This window comes from Pristiophorus japonicus, chromosome 11, assembly GCF_044704955.1.
Source record: "Pristiophorus japonicus isolate sPriJap1 chromosome 11, sPriJap1.hap1, whole genome shotgun sequence".
In the NCBI taxonomy this organism is placed as follows: Eukaryota; Metazoa; Chordata; class Chondrichthyes; family Pristiophoridae; genus Pristiophorus; species Pristiophorus japonicus.
The window spans coordinates 69644812-69665222 of NC_091987.1; the positions used below are offsets into that span (position 1 = coordinate 69644812).

The 20411-nt window shown below is 46.6% G+C and overlaps 1 protein-coding gene across 3 annotated transcripts in view; it reads left to right on the forward strand.

The window, feature by feature from the left end:
* Positions 1–20411, forward strand: part of man1a2 (mannosidase, alpha, class 1A, member 2) — a 253330-nt gene that overhangs the window by 162714 nt on the left and 70205 nt on the right. The gene's annotated exons all lie outside the window — the stretch shown is intronic.

Below are 20411 nucleotides of genomic sequence, written 5' to 3' on the forward strand. Positions count from 1 at the left end.
TGACTTGCAGCCATGATCGCAGCAAATTTTTTTTTGTCTCAGCTTTTTAAGGTACAAAGTCGGCGGGGGGCTCGGAGGTGTGCGGTTTTAAACGGAGGGCCAAATTTGGGCCCTATGACCCTTCATTATGAAAGGTCATCGACCTGAAATGTTAACTCTGTTTCTCTCTCCACAGATGCTGCCTGACCTGAGTATTTCTAGCATTTTCTGTTTTTATTTTGGATTTCCAGCATCTGCAGTATTTTTCTTTTGTATAAAACTATCGTTAAACTTAAAACAAGAGCTACTCTCTGCCACTTTTATATGGATACAATTTTGTAATTGAGTCAGTTCCCTTGTGCTAGAATCTGCCCCATTTCTACTGCTTGGAAATTCACATACATGCTATTGCTCTGAAGGTGTGAATCCTATTAATGTGAAGTCACATTTCCAATTTTGTAAGTCTAGCTGTGGGACCTTTCCCAATTTTGGGGAAAAATTCCATGCCGGTCCAGAAATATGGTTAGCCAAATTGGTGGACCCAAAATCAAGTGCTGCTGGCAGGAGCTATTTACTTGCATCACTCCTTTTTTGAATGCACCCAGTACAGGTCCTAGTTTCATATTTTGTAAATTGTTTCCTATATCTATAGTAAAGTGAGCATTTGATTCTGTTAAGTAGGCTTAAATGGAAATTGTGGATGTATTCAGCATTGAGTATTGAAAGGTCAGAATGACTTCTATAGAAAATAATTGGAAGTCAATTTATGCCCTATGGGAATCCATTTTATAATCTACCTGCTCTGCCAGCAAGTAGCAGCAATCTTAAATCAGGCAATTGAAGCATTAAATTGCTTTTAGTGCATCAGATTGACGGAGGAATAAAATAAGAAGCCTGATTAGATACCTGGAAATTACCTCATGGTGCATGGAATTTAGGCGCACTTGTCAAGGATATGTAAGGAGAACTCTAAGTTGGATTGAATATTACATCTGCCATATGACTAGGGAATGCTTGATGCTGTCACTATTTGGATTTAATGGAAGAATGGTTATTTTGCAGCACTGCTAACTAACTGTACAAAATTAACAATTATAAATGCCTTTTGCTTAAGGTATAGATGTGGCAAAATGTCATTTGGTGGGCAGAATTCAGTTTGCCACCGTGCTAAATTCTTGTCTGCAAATTGTCAGCTTTTATAGCACCTTTATCAAGTTAATGTAATTTGAAAATTAATTCCATTACACTTTCAAACCATTTTTTTTGTTTAATTCTTCACCAGATGTTGCAATTATGTAAATGCTAAAAATAAGCAGAGTGGGTCAGGAAGGGACAGAGAGAGCAACAAAGGTAAAAGGTCATCAGAGAAAAATAGATAAAAGTCAACGCTAAAGACACTATATCTGAATGCACGAAGCATTCGCAACAAAATAGATGCATTAATAGCGCAGATAGAAAATAATACATTTGATCTAATAGTCATTACAGAGACGTGGTTACAAAATGAATACTTAACTTTTAGAAGACAAAATTGAAAAGGAGAGGGGGGGGTAGCGTTGATAATAAAGGATAGGATGAAGACAGCAGAGAGAAAGGATATTAGCTGTGAAGATCAAGAAGTAGAATCAGTTTGGGTGGAGCTAAGAAACAGCAAGGGGCAGAAAATATTGGTGGCAGTTGTTTATAGGCCTGCAAACAGTAGTGGTAATGTAGGGTAGAGTATGAATCAGGAAATTAGAGGCGCAAAGTAACGAGGGTAATACAGTAATCATAGGAGACTTTGATCTACGTATAGACTGGGCAAACCAAATTTGCAGTAATAGTGTGGAGGACATATTCATGGAATGTATACAAGATAGTTTTAATGGGCCCAAGTTTCGAGCCGCGCCTAGAACGGTGCAGTCCCGACCTGGACGCCCGTTTTTCGCGCCACAAAGTGCGGCTAAAAAAAACCTCCAGATTCTCCACCTCCCTGCTGGCCCTCGGCGCAGCGCAGCACGAGCTGTAGCGGGCGGAGCCAGGTCCCTGCACTGAAAACAGTGCTGGGACCTCTGCACATGCGCGCTACAGTGGGCGCGCAAGTGCAGTAGCTCCAGGCGCCCGAAACTGTGTGGGAGGGGCCCGAAGCACGCAGCCCCTACCCTGGCCGAATGGCCTCACTGGGGCTGCGCGAATAAGGCTCCTCCCACGGCCAGCTCCTGCTTCCTCCCGACCTGACTCGGCTACCGGCTACCCGCCCCCCGCCTCCAGACCGGACCCAACACCGACCCGACTCCCGCTTTCCCCATCCCCCCCCCGACCGGGCCCGACACCGACCCGACTCCCGCTCCCCCCGCCTCCGGACCCGACCCGACTCCTGCCCCCCGCCCCCGGACCGGACCGGACCCGAATCCCCCCTGCCTCCGGACCCGACCCAACTCCCGCTTCCCCCCCCCCCTGGACCGGACCCGATCCGACTCCCGCTCCCCCCCCCGGCCCCCGACCTGACCCGACTCCCACTTCCTCCCCCCGCCCCCCCCCTGCCCGGACTGGATCCGACCTGACCTCCTTCCCCCCGACCTGACCTCCCTCTCCCTCCCTCCCTCCCCCCAACCCGACCCAACGCCACCTACCTATAAAGGCCCTGCCCAAAGTCTCCGGCCCGGCCCGTTCAGCCTCCCTCCCCCTTCTCCTTCCCCCACCCCCCCCCAATCTCTTTCCCCCCCCTATCTCCTCCCCCCCCCCATCTCCTTCCCCCCCCCCTATCTCCTCCTCCCCCCCCATCTCCTTCCCCTCCCCCCCATCTCCTTCTCCCCGCCCATCTCCTTCTCCCCCCTATCTCCTTCCCCTCCCATCTCCTTCCCCCCCCAAATCCTTCCCCCCCCTATCTCCTTTTCCCCCCCATCTCCTTTTCCCCCCCATCTCCTTTTCCCCCCCATCTCCTTTACTCCCCCATCTCCTTTACTCCCCCATCTCCTTTACTCCCCCATCTCCTTTGCTCCCCCATCTCCTTTACCCCCCCCATCTCCTTTACCCCCCCCCATCTCCTTTACCCCCCCCATCTCCTTTACCCCCCCCCATCTCCTTTACCCCCCCCCCATCTCCTTTACCCCCCCCCATCTCCTTTACCCCCCCCCCATCTCCTTTACCCCCCCCCATCTCCTTTACCCCCCCCCATCTCCTTTACCCCCCCCCCATCTCCTTTACCCCCCCCCATCTCCTTTACCCCCCCCCATCTCCTTTACCCCCCCCATCTCCTTTACCCCCCATCTCCTTTACTCCCCCATCTCCTTTACCCCCCCATCTCCTTTACCCCCCCATCTCCTTTACTCCCCCATCTCCTTTACCCCCCCATCTCCTTTACTCCCCCATCTCCTTTACCCCCCCATCTCCTTTACCCCCCCATCTCCTTTACCCCCCCATCTCCTTTACCCCCCCATCTCCTTTACCCCCCCATCTCCTTTACCCCCCCATCTCCTTTACCCCCCCCATCTCCTTTACCCCCCCATCTCCTTTACCCCCCCATCTCCTTTACCCCCCCATCTCCTTTACCCTCCCCCAATCTCCTTTACCCTCCCCCAATCTCCTTTACCCTCCCCCAATCTCCTTTACCCTCCCCCAATCTCCTTTACCCCCCCCATCTCCTTTACCCCCCCATCTCCTTTACCCCCCCATCTCCTTTACCCCCCCATCTCCTTTACCCTCCCCCAATCTCCTTTACCCTCCCCCAATCTCCTTTACCCTCCCCCAATCTCCTTTACCCTCCCCCAATCTCCTTTTTCCCCCCCCATCTCCTTCCCCCCCCCCCATCTCCTTCCCCCCCCATCTCCTTCCCCCCCCATCTCCTTCCCCCCCCATCTCCTTCCCCCCCCATCTCCTTCCCCCCCCATCTCCTTTCCCCCCCCATCTCCTTTTTCCCCCCCCCCATCTCCCCTTTATCCGCTTCTCTCCCCCCTCCCCCTTCTTCCCCCCTCCCCCTTCCCTCCCTCTGCTCTCTCCCTCTCTCCCTCTACCCCCCTCCTCCCCGAAACACAGACACTGACAGACAGAGAATGAGAGGCACTGACAGAGACACACTGGGGGGGGGGGGGGGGGTGGCATCCCAGCACGCTGTTGGAGGACTCCCAGTGCTGCAGTCGGTAAGTAGAAAATGTTTTATTGATTTAAAAAAAAAAAAAAAATTTCTTATTAATTTTTTTTGATTGATTTATTGGTTGATTTATTGATGTATTTATCATTTATTATTGATGATGGCTCTTTATTTATAAAACTGAAGTGTTTAATGTTTGTAAACTTCCCTTTAAACCCCCCCCCCCCCCCCGCCCCCCATTCCCTACGCCTGATTTGTAACCTACGCCTGATTTTCAAAAATGTAGACAAGGTTTTTTCGAGCGTACAAAAATCTTCACTTACTCCATTCTAAGTTAGTTTGGAGTAAGTTTTCACTGACGAAACTTTGAAAACAGGCGCAAGTGGCCGGACACGCCCCCTTTTGGGAAAAAAAAATTCTGTTCCAAAGTGAAACTGTTCTTACTGACTAGAACTGGAGCAAACTAAATGATGAGAATTCCGATTTCTAAGATACTCCGTTCTACACCAGTTGCTCCTAAAAATCAGGAGCAAATCATGTGGAAACTTGGGGCCATTAGATCAGTATGTTGAGAAACCAACTGGGGAACAGTCTATTTTAGATCTAGTATTGTGCAATAAGAAAGAGTTAAGAACATAACAATTAGGAGCAGGACTACGCCATTCGGCCCCTCAAGCCCGCTTTGCCATTTAATAAATCAAGGCTGAAATTCTACCTCAACGACACGTTCCTGCACTGCCCCCATATCCCTTGATTCCCTTAATATTCAAAAATCTATCGATCTCTGTCTTGAATATACTCGTAGACTAAACCTCCACAGCCCTCTGGGGTAGAGAATTCCAAAGGTCCTCATCATCCTCTGAATGAAGAAGTTTCTCCTCATCTCAGTCCTAAATAGCTGACCCCTTATTCTGAGACTGTGATCCCTGGTTCTAGACTCCCCAGCCAGAGGAAACATCTATCCGGTTAAGCCCTGCAAGAATTTTGTATGTTTTAATGAAATCACACCTCATTCTTCTAAACTGAAGAGAATATAGACCTAGCCTACTCAATCTCTCCCCATAGGATAATCCCCCCCCCCCCTCCCCCCCGCCTTCCCAGGAATCAGTTGCACTCCATCTATGGCAAGTGAATCCTTCCTTGGTTAAGGAGACCAAAACTGTACACAATACTCCAGGTGCGGTCTCACCAGGGCCCTATATAACTCCAGTAAGATGTGTTTATTCTTATACTCCAATCCTCTTGTAATAAAGGCCAACACACCGTTTGCTTTATTAATTGCTTGCTGTACCTGCATGATAACTTTCAGTGATTTGTGTACAAAGATACCCAGGTCACTCTGAACACCAACATTTCTCAACATCTCACCATTTAAAAAATACTCTGCTTCACTATTTTTCCTACCAAAGTGGATAACTTCACATTTCTCCACATTATATTCCATTTGCCATGTTCCTGCCTATTCACTTAGCCTTTCTATATCCCCTTGAAGCCTCTTTGCATCCTCCTCGCAACTTACATTCCCACCTAGCTTTGTATCATCAGCAAATTTGGATATATTACATTTGATTCCCTCATCCAAATCATTGATATAGATTGTGAATAGCTGGGGCCCAAACATCGATCCTGCGACACCCCACTAGTTACAGCCAGCCATCCCGAAAATGACCTGTTTATTCCTACTCTCTGTTTTCTGTCCGTTAACCAATTCTCAGTCCATGCTAGTATATTACCTCCAATCCCATGAGCCTCTTGTGTGGCACTTTATCGAATGCCTTCTGAAAATCCAAATACATCACATCCACTGGTTCCCCCTTATCTATTCTAGTTACAACCTCAAAAAACTCGAACAGATTTGTCAAACATGATTTCCCTTTCACAAATCCGTATTAACTCTGCCTAATCCTATTATTATTTTCTAAATGTCCTGTTACCATGTCCTTAAGAATAGATTCTAGCATTTTCTCTACGACTGATGCCAGGCTAATTGGCCTGTAGTTCCCCGTTTCTCTCTCCTTCCTTAAATAGCGCGGTTACATTAGCTACCATCCAATCTGTGGGAACCATTCTAGAATCTATGGAATTTTGGAAGATGTCAACCACTGCATCTACTATCTCTATAGCCACCTCTTTCAAAACCCGAGGATGTAGGCTATTGGGGCCAGGGGATTTATTGGCTTTCAGTCCCATTAATTTCTCCAGTACTATTTTTTACTAATACTAATTTTTTTCAGTTCCTCACTCGCGCTGGACCCTTGGTTCTCCACTATTTCTGGGAGGTTTTTTGCTGCATCTTCCATGAAGACAGACACAAAGTATTTGTTTAATTTCTCTGCCATTTTCTATTCCCCATTATAATTTCTTCTGTCTCAGCCTGCAAGGAATCCACATTTACTTTCGGTAATCTGTTCCTTTTTACATATAGCAGCTTTCACCATCTCTTTTTATGTTTGGCAAGTTTACTCTCATTCTATTTTCCTTTTCTTTATCAATTTCTTGGTCCTCCTTTGCTGAATTCTAAAATCCTCCCAATTCTCAGGCTTACTGCTCTTTTTGGCAACGTTATAAGCCTCTTCCTTTGATCTAATGCAATCTTTAACTTCTCTTGTTAGCCATGGTTGGACCACTTTTCCCTTGGGGGTTTTTGTGCCTTAAAGCAATGTATGTTTGTTTTAATTAATAACCATCTAGTAAAGGGACCATTAGGGAAGGGTGATCATAATATGATAGAATTTTATATTGAGTTTGAAAGTGATTTACTTAAATTCGAAACTAGGGTCTTAAATCTAAACAAAGCAAATTACGTGGATATGAGGGATGAGTTGGCGACGGTAGATTGGGAACCTACATTATGATGGTGGACAAGCAATGGCTAGCATTTAAAGTCTGGAGGCGACGAAGGTTGAACAGTTTCCCACTGGTTCTATAGTTTAGTTCCACTCCAGCAGGGAGCTTGTTGAGCATGAGCTGGAGCATTGCAGCGAGAAAGATCGAGAAGAGGGTTGGCGCGATGTCGCAACCCTGCTTGACCCCGGTCCGGATGTGGATTGGGTCTGTGGTGGATCCGTTGGTCAGGCTTGCATGTCGTCGTGGAGCAGGCGGAAGGTGGCGACAAACATATGGAGGAGGACGCTCCACAATCCCTCGCGGATAACCGTGCCAGTGGCCTTTGTGAGGTCAAAGAAAGGCATGTACAAGGGTTAGTGCTGTTCCCTGCATTTCTCTTGCAGTTGTTACGCCGTGACGATCATGTCCGTTATACCCCGTAGTGGACAGAATCCACATTGTGGCTCTGGGAGGAGCTCTTCACCCACTGTGTAGGATGTTCGTCTTCCACTCTACTTTGATTCATAGACCATGGGAATTACAGGAAGGACTCCACATAACACAAAGTTTAGGCTTAAACCCAACTGTTAGTTTACTACACAAAAACTAACTAAAAATGACAGAACAAGACTGCTTAGAGATTGATCGAAGACATACAATCACCCATCCAGCCAGTTGCTGCTGTTGTCGATTGTAGGCTCGTGGATCTAGGGAAGATGTTGGGTCCCAGCTGCTTGCTTCGTGGTCGTTCTTTTTACCTGTTGTTCTGAGGTGTTTCTTCGACCTGTTGTCCTGCGCTCTTGTTCTCTGCTTTTACATATATATCCATTTTATTATACAAATCTCCTACTGGACTGCTTTCAGTTAATGAGTCTGGATGAATCTCGAAGGCTGTGATGATGGGTCTGGATCTGATTGGATGGCCACAATTTGCACCTTGTTTTGTGCACGGAATCGACAGGGCAAAAGATAATTCCTTATCTTTTGTGCCCCATTATCCAAAAATGCACACCTTGTGGGATCCTTTGTTGTCCTGGGTTTTTGCAGACTTGTAGTCTCCATAGAACTGTTTTTTCCCCCTCTGGCTAATTAATCCATGGGTTTCTCTGCTTGATTATATCAAAACCCTTTGTCTCAGTGTTAATCGGGTCTCGCTCCTGACCGCAGAAATTGCATCAATCAGTTATGAGTCACCACCAGCCCCAGGTTAGCGCTCTTTATCCCTCCCAACAGTCCCACAGGTTTTCTTTTAAACCATTTTAGTGGTCTCTTGCTGTGCCTTGATCACGAAATGTGTAACCCTTACAACTAGGAGAAGATGGTTGAGGAGGATTCTAGCGATTACTTTCCCAGTGGCCGACAACATCCTCTGTCATCGAACTATAGTACGCAGACGACGCTTGCGTCTGCGTATATTCAGAGGCTGAACTCCAAGTCATTGTCAACATCTTCACCAAGGGGTACGAAAGCATAGGCCTTACCCTAAACATATGTAAGACAAAGGTCCTCCACCAACCTGACCTTGCCACAGAGCACTGCCCCCCGGTCATCAAAATCCACGGCGCGACCTTGGACAACATGGACCACTTTCCATACCTCCTACTATCAGCAAGGGCAGACATCGACGACGAGGTCCAATGCCGCCTCCAGTGCGCCACCACAGCCTTCGATCACCTGAGGAAGAGAATGTTTAAAGGAGGCCCTCAAATCTGGCACCAAGCTTATGGTCTACAGGGCTGTAGTGATACCCGCCCTCCAGTATGGCTCAGAGACATGGACCATATACAGTAGACACCTCAAATCGCTGGAGAAATACCACCAACAATGTCTCTGCAAAATCCTGCAAATCCCCTGGGAGGATAGACGCACCAACATCAGTGCTCTCGAGCAGACCAACATCCCCAGCATCGAATCATTGACCACACTCGACCAGCTCTGTTGGGCAGGCTACATTGTCCGCATGCCCGACACAATACTCCCAAAGCAAGCGCTCTACTGGGAACTCTTACATGGCAAGCGATTCCCAGATGGGCAGAGGAAACGTTTCAAGGACACCCTCAAAGCCTCCTTGAAACAGTGCAACATCCCCATCGATCCCTGGCCCAAGACCGCCCTAAGAACATTCGGGAGGGTGTTTGAGCACCTTGAGTCTGATCGGCAAGAACATGCAGAAAACAAGCTCAGACAGCAGAAGGAGCGTGCAGCAAACCAGGCTCCCCACCCACCTTTTGCTTCAGTGACTGTCCCACCTGTGACAGAGACTTTAATTCCCGTATTGGACTGTACAGTCACTTGAGAACTCACTGAGAGTAGAAGCAAGTCTTCCTCGATTTTGAGGGACTGCCTATGATGATGAGCATTTAAAGAATTAACACACAATTTACAACAAATATAAATTCTTTTTAAGACACAAAACCCCACAGGAAATTGGTCCAATCGTGGTTAACGGGAGGTTAAAGATCGTACTAGATCAAAGGAAGAGGGTTATAACGTTGCCAAAAAGAGTAGTCGGCCTGAGGATTGGGAGGTTTTTAGAATTCAGCAAAGGAGGACCTAGAAATTGATCAGGAAAGAGAAAAAAAGAATATGAGAGTAAACTATTGCGAGACATAAAAACAGATTGTGAACATTTCTATAGGTATGTAAAAAGGAAGAGATTAGTGAATGTAAACGTGGGCCTATTAGAGGTGGAGACAGGAGAAATTATAATGGCGAATAAGGAAATGGCAGAGACATTAAACAAATACTTAGTATCTGCCTTCACAGTAGAGCACACAAAAAACATTCCAGACATAATGTGGAACCAAGAGTCTAGAGGGAATGAGGAACTTAAAGAAATCAGTATAACCAAAGAGAAATTAATGGGACTAAGTGGCGACAAATCCCTTGGCCCTGACGACCTGCATCCTAGGGTTTTTAAAGAGGTGGCTGCGAGGTGGTGGATGCACTGGTATTTATCTTCCAGAATTCCCTAGATTCTAAACAGTCCCCAAGGATTGGAAGGTAACAAACATAACCCCGCTTTTTAAGAAAGGAGGAGGAGATAAAAAGGGGAACGATAGGCCAGTTATGCCAACGTCAGTAGTAGACAAAATGCTAGAATCGACTATTAGGGACTTGGTAAGAGGGCACTTAAAAATTATACTGTGATTAGGCAGAGTCAACATGGTTTTAAGAATGGAAAATCGTGTTTGACAAATATGTTGGAGTTTTTCGAAGATGTAGTGAATTTGAATTTTCAAAAAGCATTCGATAAGGTGCCACACAGAGGTTATTGCACAAAATTAGGACTCATGGTATTGGGGGTAATATATTAGCATGGATTGAGGATTGGTTAATGGACAGAAAATGGAGAGTAGGAATAAACGGGACTTTTTCAGGTTAGCAGGCTGTAACTAGCAGTGTACTGCAAGGATCAGTGTTTGGGCCTCAGCTATTTATAATCTATATTAATGACTTGGATGAAGGGACTGAGTGTAACATATCCATGTTTGATGGTAATAGTCAGGTTGGAAAGTAAGCTGTGAGGAGGACGCAAAGAGGTTGTAGAGAGATATAAACAGGTTGACTGAGTGGGCAAGAATATGGCAAATAAATGGAATACAATACGGAGAAGTGTGATGTTATCCACTTTAGTAGGAAAAACAAAAAAGCAGGATATTGAGAGGAACCTGGTTGTCCTTGTACATGAATCACAGTAAGTTAACATGCAGGTACAGCAAGCAATTGATATCTAAGCTTTTGTTGCAAAGAGATTAGAGTATAAAAGTAAAGAAGTCTTACTACAATTATACAGGGCATTGGTGAGGCCACACCTGGAATACTGTGTATAGCCTGGGGCTAGATTTTCCATTATTTTTGCATGCATACCACCCACTTAACGTCCATTTTAACACTGAAATTAGGTGGAATGACCATATATCGGTCATTTAGCCACAAAATGGAAACTGATGCCCATTTCTCGGTCACTTATCGCTGAACGTTACTTTTGGCATGGAAACATCAGAATGGGCAAACCCAACACCCATAATATCGCCCAGCGTTACTTTCGGCACATAATTTACACCGAGATTCAATAATACTGAATGCCCACTTTTTTTTTGTCGTAAACATCACATTTGCCAAAACTAACGCCCAGTATATCGCCCAGTGCGACTTTCAGCACCTCGCACCCATCGCCCACAATCTTGCTCGCCGAAAAAAAACGCTGTGGAAAAAGTTGAGCTGAACTGAACTAATCACAGTGGTGTGGACGCCATTTTGTAAATCTCAGGTCGCTTCATTGAAGAGGCTACTTCAACTTCGGGAGAGTTTGGATGTACTCTGGAGTTCTTTTAAGGTGATGTGACCATCTGAACAGACATCTTCTACTGTGGATGATTGGATTTTACTTTAGGTGTCTTAGTTGGGACATTTATTGCTCGTGAACAATCGGCATTATACTTAATAGTTATTGGAATGGGGCCAGCCATTTCTCAGCCTGCCTTGATGACAACGCAGATGCTGTAGAGTACAAATGGCACAAGACCTAATCCACAGCAGTATGTGCCCAATCTAAGACATGCTAGACTGCTGAGGAGGACCAGACCATACACACCCCACACTTACATGGAGAAGCGGTCTTACCTCGACATATCCGTGAACACCTGCCTTTGGAGACTGCGCTTCCACAAAGTGGTTATCAGTGAGATATGCCAGCTCCTCGGGGCAGATCTGCAGCCTGCCAGCACCATCAGGACCGCACTGTCCATTGAGGTCAAGGTGACCGCGGCACTGTCCTTCTACGCGTCTGGTTCCTGTCAGGCCTCCGCTGGTGACATTTACGCTATATCTCAGCATGCCACACATTGCTGCATTAGACAGGTCACTGAAGCCCTGTATGTACGTAGGATGGACTTTACCAGCTTCCCTATGACCACGGAGGCTCAGACTGACCGGGCTCTAGGATTCTACTAAATTGCTAACTTCCCCAAGGTGCGGACACCTTTTCAGGACGCAGAGGTTTTTCACAACCAAAAAGGATTTCACTCTCTGAAGGTCCAATTCGTTGTCAACCACAACCCGATAATTATGCAGTGAATGCCAAATTTCCGGGCAGCATCGATGAGACTCACATCCTGCGTGAGAGCGCTGTATCTGACATGTTTGCCAGTCAGCCACAAGGTCAACGCTGGATGCTTGACCAACTGGCTGATGACCCCACCCCCCCGCGTGACACCCACACCGAAGTCTTGAAGCAATACGAGAGCCACATAGCCACACGCAACAATGTCCAGAAAACCATTGGTGTGCATAAGCAGCACTTTAGATGCCTGGAGCACTCGGGAGGGGAGCTACAATACAACCCTGATCAGGTAGCTCAATTCGTGGTCGTGTGCTCCATGCTGCACAACTTGGCTATCAGGAGGGGACAAGAATTGCCAGAAGGGACTGACGGTCCACCTCAGAAGAGAGAGGACAAGGAGAACAAGGAGGTGGACGTTGACCTTGGGCCAGACAATCAGGCTGACTATGCAACCATGCCCATGCCCCCCTCCAGACCGCAGGAAAGGGCCCATGGCGACTACAAAGCTGCAACACTCTTACGTTAGCAGCTCATAAATGAGCGCTTTGCCTGAAAGAACGTTGCTATTATTGCTGTGTGTGCAGCTCAGACATCAGTGTTGAGCATCACCTTGATGCCAGTTAAAGTTTAAGTTGATTCAAGTTAAGTTTAATTATACCCTTTCATGTTAAGGAATCACCAGTGTGTAATGGTGTAGCTATCTGAGACAATGCGCAACAAGGTTATGTTAAATAAACATTTAATCCGACCATTTGTTTGCAATCATAAGTATAACTGTCAAAAACACCCCACCCCACAACACATTTTATAACATTGACATCAATCAAATGGTCAACATTTCCAGCAACACAGAACACAAATGCAAGCCAACAGGGTGGCCCCCTCCCCCCTCACCCCATATATTACAACAAATTGCATACACTGAGATATAACAAAGGCATCACCTGCAGACATGTACCTCACTTTCCTTCCTCCCCACCTCTACCCCTTCCCCTCCTGACTCCACGCCGCCTGGCCGAGGCGCTCCTCAGGCGGTGGGGGGGGGGGGGGGCGGGGAATGAAGGCAGAGCCGGTGGTTGCACGGATATGGGAGTTGGGGCTCCCCGAGGTGGGAACCTTCTCCGATCCAGAAGCAAGATGTTGCTCCTGCCTCGTATGTATCGTTGGCAATGGGGGCGCGGCACCTTGGGGTGCAGTGTCATGCTCCGGGACCACTGGGAGGCCTCTGCTAGTGTTCCTGGCTATCGCCTTCAGGGCCTCCGCCATCCGCGGAACATACTCCGTCATCGTGCCGGACATGCTGGCCAGCTGTCGGGATATGCCCCATTGTCTGGAGGATCTGCTGACCTATGACAGCACTCCTCCTGGACAAGTTACCATGTCGCCGGTCAGACCTGCCGCTGATGGAGCAGACCTGCCGCGACTAAGAAACCTCCGCGGGGTCGGCGCCGTCCTGGGGACAACTGGGGTGTCCTGTGGCGAAGTGCTTGGGCCCGGTTCCTCCACAGTGGAGGTGTAAATGGCCGCAGGAGCACTAGATGGCGGGGTCGAATGCGTTCTGGAGCCTGGCAATGCAGGCTCCTTGAAGTCCGCGCTGTCATCCATAGAGAACGGACGCACCAGATTCACGGGTGAGAATCGGAGCTCCTCAGCACCGGATGTAGGAATGTCCGGCGAGTCCGGCCCCGCACCCCCACCTTCTGGGCTCGGTGGTCTTGCCTGGGGCCGCGCTGCTGGCTGAGCTGCAAAACACAAATGAGGTTATTAAAGGAGAAGGGGGTGCTAGGGTCACAAGGTGATTACAGCGCTACACACAGCATATGCATGACAAAAGCACCACAGCTATCAAAATGATCACATTTCATGACCATAAACACATTCTGCATTGCAATGATTTGCATGAGGCCAGCATTATTTAGAGGACACTTTTAGCAATCATCTATCATGTATTATTGTTCGGATCTGAGTAGGTGTGGCATCTATTGACTTTACATCACGCAGTGGTGTATACTTTACTCACATGGCATCACTTCAGGTTCTGCAGCTGCTTGCGTGGCCGACTAGTGCGAGCACCCGCTCCTCTATCGAAGATAACTGGTGGCCTCCCCACCCGTTCACCTCTGCTCGGCCCTATTCCTTGAAACCTTCTTCTGTAAAATATAACAACAGGACGACATGGCATGAGATTATTGCGTGATATCATTGCTAGGTACTGTCACAGAGACTGATACAGGTGCAGCGCCCCGAATCCGGAACCCTTGGGACCGAAGCCGTTCCGGATTTTACGTTTTGCCGGACTTTGGAACATCTTTCTGACGTCACGAATCCGGAAACACCAGAGCTCAGGTTCGGGTATTTCCGGATTTCGGAATGTCAGAAGGTGTGGGGGAGGTTGGGGGGGGGGGGGGTGGGGGGGGGAAGGAGAGAGAGAGAGAGTCAGGGAGGGCGGTGAGGCTCACCTGCCGATGAAGTCGTCGGGTGGCGCCTCGCCACTGTGAAAGTGCTGGTGGGGGGTGGGGGGCGCCGCCGCTGTCGTGGAAGTATTCGGGCGAGCCCTGCCAAAGAGGAGCTGGTCGGGCGGGGCCCCGTCGCGGAGGAGGTGTTCAGGCGGGGCCCCGTCGCGGAGGAGGCCCCGAGGCCGGTCGGGGTGCGTCAAGGCCCGAGGTTGGGTGGTGAGGCCAGGTCGGGCAGCGGCGAGGGGTGGTGTGGCGATGTGAGGCCCGAGATCGGCCACCAATCGGTCCGAATTCCGGAACTCCGGATTTTGGGCGCTGCACCTGTACAACACACAAGATACAGATGTAATCATGATTATTATGATAATTATCATTCTTTACCTAAAGACGTACACCGTGAACACAGGCTTGGAGTATAATATTCCTGGTAAAAGTGTAAGACCTCACATCTGATTTTAATCACTCATCACACAAGTCAAATTATATAAATATATAAGTACATGTAAATAAATGTAATACTTATTCTGGCGGATCCGACAAGGTCGTTTCCACCGCTTTTGGCATTGGTTGCCCTCACGCACCTCGTTGGTCACTGACGAGATCACCTCAGCTATCTTGGCCCATTTATTCTGGTAGGCCTTTGGGATGGACTTCCCACGGCCATCCTGTGTCAATTCACCCCAGCGCGACTCGATCTCCTGCAGCAGAGAGGCATTTGCCTCGTCCGAGAATCACTTCGCGCTCTCTCGTCCTCCCAATTGTTCCTCCCCCAGCTCACTGCTCTCGCTAGCGTCAGTCTCCATAGCGTGCTATGTCACCACCTCCACTCCCTCCATTATAGGTACCAAATGAACGAAAATATCTGGCTGGTAACAGCTACTCTTTTCTCATAATGTTGTTTTAAGGTCGAAATTCTCCCTTCTACCTCCCAAAACAGCCAAACAAGCACCCACACATGCCTTCACTCCCTCTCTCTCTGTCTCCTCTTATGCGCATGTAATGATGACCCCTGACCTCCTGAAACACAGGAAACAAGCGTTGCATTGCCGTTGCTAAGGACGGTGACACTTTACGGCGCAAGGTCAGAGAAATTTAACGCTAACACCCATTTCAGATCGCTTGCGCTAATGCCCATTTTATAAAATGGAAAGTAGGCGTTTTGAAAATAGGCGATAATCCGGCGATCTGAAAACCCACATTTAGCGCCCACGCCGGAAATGATGCCCATTTTTGGGCAATCTGCACAAAAGTGGAAAGTCTAGTTCGGGGTCTCTACCTGAGGAAAGACATACTTGACTTAGACTGAGTGCAGTGAAGGCTCACTAGACTTCCTCCTGGGATGAGGGGATTGCCTTATGAGGAGAGATTGAGTAGAGTAGGCCTATATTCCTTAGAGTTTAGAAGAATGAGAGATGATCTAATTGAAAAATGTAAATTTCTTAAGGGGCTTGACGGGGTTAATGCCGGGAAGGTGTTTCCCCTGGCTGTGGAATCTAGAACACGAGGTCACAGTCACAATAATAGGCTATTTAGGATTGGTGAGAAATTTCTTCACTCAAAGGGTTGTGAATCTTTGGAATTCTCTAACCCAGAGAGCTGTGAATGCTCAGTCGTTGAATTTATTCAAGACAGACCGCTAAATTTTTGGGAACAAAGAATTAAGGGATATGGGGATAGTGCGGGAAGGTGGAGTTGAGGTCGAAGATCAGATGATCTTGAAGAATGGCAAAATGGCCTACTCCAGCTCCTGTTTCTTATGTTCTTAAAAGCAAGTTGTTCCACAGTGTCTGCTGTGGCTCAGTTCGTAGCACATTCGCCTCTAAGTCAGAAGGTTGTGGGTTCAAGTCCTACTCCATGGACTTGAGCGCATAAATCTAGGCTGACACTCCAGTGCAGTACTGAGGGAGTGCTGCATTGTCGGAGGTGCCGTCTTTCGGATGAGACATTAAACCGAGACACTGTCTGCGCTCTCAGGTGGGGTAAAATCTCCCATGGCACTATTTCGAAGTAGAATAGAGGAATTATTCCCGGTATGCTGGCCAATATTTATCCATCAATCAACATTACAAAAACAGATTATCTGGTCATTATCACATTGTTGCTTGTGAGAGCTTGCTGTGTGCAAATTATCTGCATTTCATATATTACAACAGTGAGTACGCTTCAAAAGTATTTCATTGGCTGTAAAGCACTTTGTGATGTCCGGTGGGTGTGAAAGGTGCTATATAAATGCAAGTCTTTCTGACTCTTGAGCATGTTTGCTCTGCTCAGATTTCTCCCCTCCCATTTCTATGGCTTAATATTTCATTAAGAATATCATATTTTGCTTGTAGCTATTAAAACAGATTTTTGAATTTAATAGAAAATCTTCAGCTAAAGCTAGGTTTATAAATTATTGTAGAAAGGATTTGCTTTTATATGATTTTGTCTTGTTCTCCGCTTCAGTGCATTCGCTGATCTTTAGTGTCACTGTTTTTTGTTGTGTGTCTATCTTGCCCAGTACTTGCTCATTCGTAGTCTATAGAAACATAGAAAATAGGTGCAGGAGTAGGCCATTCGGCCCTTCGAGCCTGCACCACCATTCAATAAGATCATGGCTGATCGTTCACCTCAGAATGCTATCACTGAGCTACAACTGACACAAAAGATAGAGATGGGAATATTTCACCGTGCTCCCCCACCCACCCTCCCACCCCCACCGCCCCCCCCGGCCACACATCATTTGTCTATTCATAGATGAGTTGGTCAAAACAGAGGTTTTTCATCTCCTGTGGAAAGGCTGACTGTAATACTGCAACTTTGAACTGAGTTCTCATAGGCAGGGAAGCCAACAATCTAGTACTGTAGCTATTGGAATAAACTGCAAGAATTAATTCAGCAATTGTAATACTGTATTACAGACAAACAGTGGGCTCGATTTTCGGCCTTGATGATTTTGGGGCGGTAATGGCGGCGGGGTGGCAAAGTTAGTGGCTGGGAATAGTTTTTGCCTGAGTAGGTAATTTTGGGCTGCTGGGCCCTGCATCATGTGTTGTAACCTTTCTTGGGTGCTAGCATGGGAAGATCCTGAGCTAAAGAGCTGGGCTGGGAGCGCTCCGAGAGACTCCTGGGGGGAAAAATACCTAAAATAAACCCCACAAAAACATTCTCAAAACATTGCCCACGCCACCACAACACAAAACGTTAAAAAAATTAAAAGAAAGAACAATTACACTTACCTGAGGACTGCATTACTGATCTCTATGCAGTCAATATCATTGGACCGCCCAATTTCCCAGGCGTTCACTGCAGGGGCATGTTTTGGGACGTACGGGTCGGCTGAAGTCAAAACTCGCGCTGGTGTCGCAACAAGGGGCAAAACCCGACCCGAGGATCGCTGCGGGGCACTGGAGGCTGGCCGCCCGCCCAAAGCACAGCCACTGCCTCCGCTTCGGGGCGAAAACGGAGTGGAGCGGAGCCAAAAATCCGCCCCTATATATAATTTTAATAAAAACATAGAATATCTGATTGAAAAGAAAAAGAAAGATTTGCATTTATAGAACACCTCTCACAACCTCAGGGCGTCCCAAAGCGCTTTACAGCCAATGAAGCACTCCTGAAGCGTAGTCACTGCTGCAATGTAGGAAACACAGCAGCCAATTCGCGCACAGCAAGCTCCCACAAAGAGCAATGCGACAATAGGAATATGTTTTATTACTAGTTCAACACTACAATAATAGTGAGTTCATTAAGCAATTGCTATTTAGAAGTGTACTCATGTAATATGGTATTTCAGTCTCCTCCCTTCAATCCCAATTACTGGCAGTAAAGAATTTCGGTTCTGCATTTCTAAAGAGGGTATGAAGAAGCTAGTAATAAAACGGGGAATAAATAGCCATGATGCAGACCGCCAGTGAATGCTGCTGAGGTACTCAATTTAAAGGGAAGTAGCAGTGCCACAAAGCTAACATTTACACAAAAATATTGCAGACTTTAAAGAAAATATATTTTACTAGGATAAAGGTTCCCAGTGGCATATGATAGTATCTATGTTTGGGAGCAATCCTTTTTATCTTCAATGAAATTTTTGATTAATCTGCAATAATGGTATAAAAAAAATACACAGTATTTTTACTGTTGAATATTTATTCTGGTGTGCTAATGATTGCTTTCCACACAAATAATTTGCTTAGCATCAGAACTGCTCCAACTTATGCCCAGATAAAGTCTAACTTCTTCCAGTTGAAGCATTGTTTTTTTTTATTCATTCTTGGTATGTGGGCATCACGAATCCGGCATTTATCGCCCATCCGTAGTTGCTCTTGAGAAGGTGGTGGTGGGCTGCCTTCTTGAACCAGTTCTTGAATCCAGTTTTACTAACCATTTTGGCCAGTAGCCCAACTGATTCCTATAACTAAGTGATCAGTTTAAAAGAAAGAAAGAAAGCGCCTTTCATGACCACCAGATGTCTCAAAGTGCTTTACAGCCAATGAAGTATTGTTGGAGTGTAGTTACTGTTGTAATAGTAGGAAAATATTTAGAAAATAGGAAAATAGGTGATTGTACTGCTCAGCTGTCCTTTCTATGAACAGTAAGTAGCTAATAAATGAACTCCTTAGCCTATCTTCCTGATGCACTATTTCGATTCTCTCCTCGAAGACATGCAAATTTTGATACTTTTTATATGTTTTCATTGATTGGAAGCCTGAGTGCTGCTTGGCACCCAGCGTCACTTTAAACAGTTGATCTGCAGTACAGTCGTTGACTCACTCTTAGGATACTCATTACCCCTTCATATGCCAACAGTGCAGATTAACAATATGTATACAACTGAGGCAATTATGGTTCAGCCATGGGGCAGAGATTACCACAATCCCTTGTAGTGATTCCTATATATACTTGCAGTAATATAGTATATAGCTGTGGTTGTATAAAGCAGATTGTGGCCATATGATTGACTGAGCACTAAAAATACTGACTAGTACATCTCTCTTCTACTGTAACAATTAGTCCAATAACATGGAATTCATAATAACCTTACTGGAAAAATATTGCTAAATCAATTGGCACTGGTGACCCTTTGGACCTCTGGGATGGTCAAAACAAAGTAGAAATACTCCCGATGGACAATGAGAGGACTCGCATACCATAAACTATCTCTAAACGTATCTGGCATGTTATTACCAGCCCAAAGAATGGAGATGACCTGCATGTGGTCACCATCTGTGCCATTTTCAGTGGTAATTCCTCCCTCAAAAACAGTCATAGATTCTCTCTGAAGATGAGGATTTGAAGAAATCAAGGCACTGTTCTCCAGACAGTATGCTAGGAAGCTCAAAATATATGATGTGAACGATAATGACTGACTGGATCAGCAAAAGCAATGATCCCAATCTTAGAAGGATAGACTAGATGCCCACAATCACAATAGAGCCAAGGACACCCCAAAGCATGTGATTAAGAACAGGACTCCTTACTCCTTCCGCCCCTACCCCCACCACCCCGTGAGAGAGGGAGGACAAAAATGATGATAAATTAATTCATTACAAGGTCGTAGCTCCAAATACATAGATATATTTAAAATGAGTTGTCCAGAGTGCCAGTGGCTTCAAGGGTCTTCGATCCCAGAGTGATGCCTTTCCTCCAGAACATGCATAGTCCACATTGGGGAGTTTTCACTATATTCCTCATAGCCACATTTGTAGGTTACAAAGGTCTGGGCCAACATGCAGAAATTATCAATACAATGCTAAAAGTCTGCTGAAACTTGCACCCCTGTATATAAGCACACCAGCCTTGGCTTGATAGTTGTACTTCAGATCTTCTCCTGCTATAGGGAATGTACCTTACAGCAGACTAACCTTGAGTTGGCTGAAAAAGAGTTCAAACCGGTGGACGCATTCAGTTGGTGAGTTTGCCAACTAGGGGCTAATCATGTTTCGATGGCATGCACCAGGCCCATTGTGGAGCATCTTTTCACTAAAGAGCCTCATAACCCCAGCAGTGCTAAATACATCAACGCATGTTCCAAAGTCAG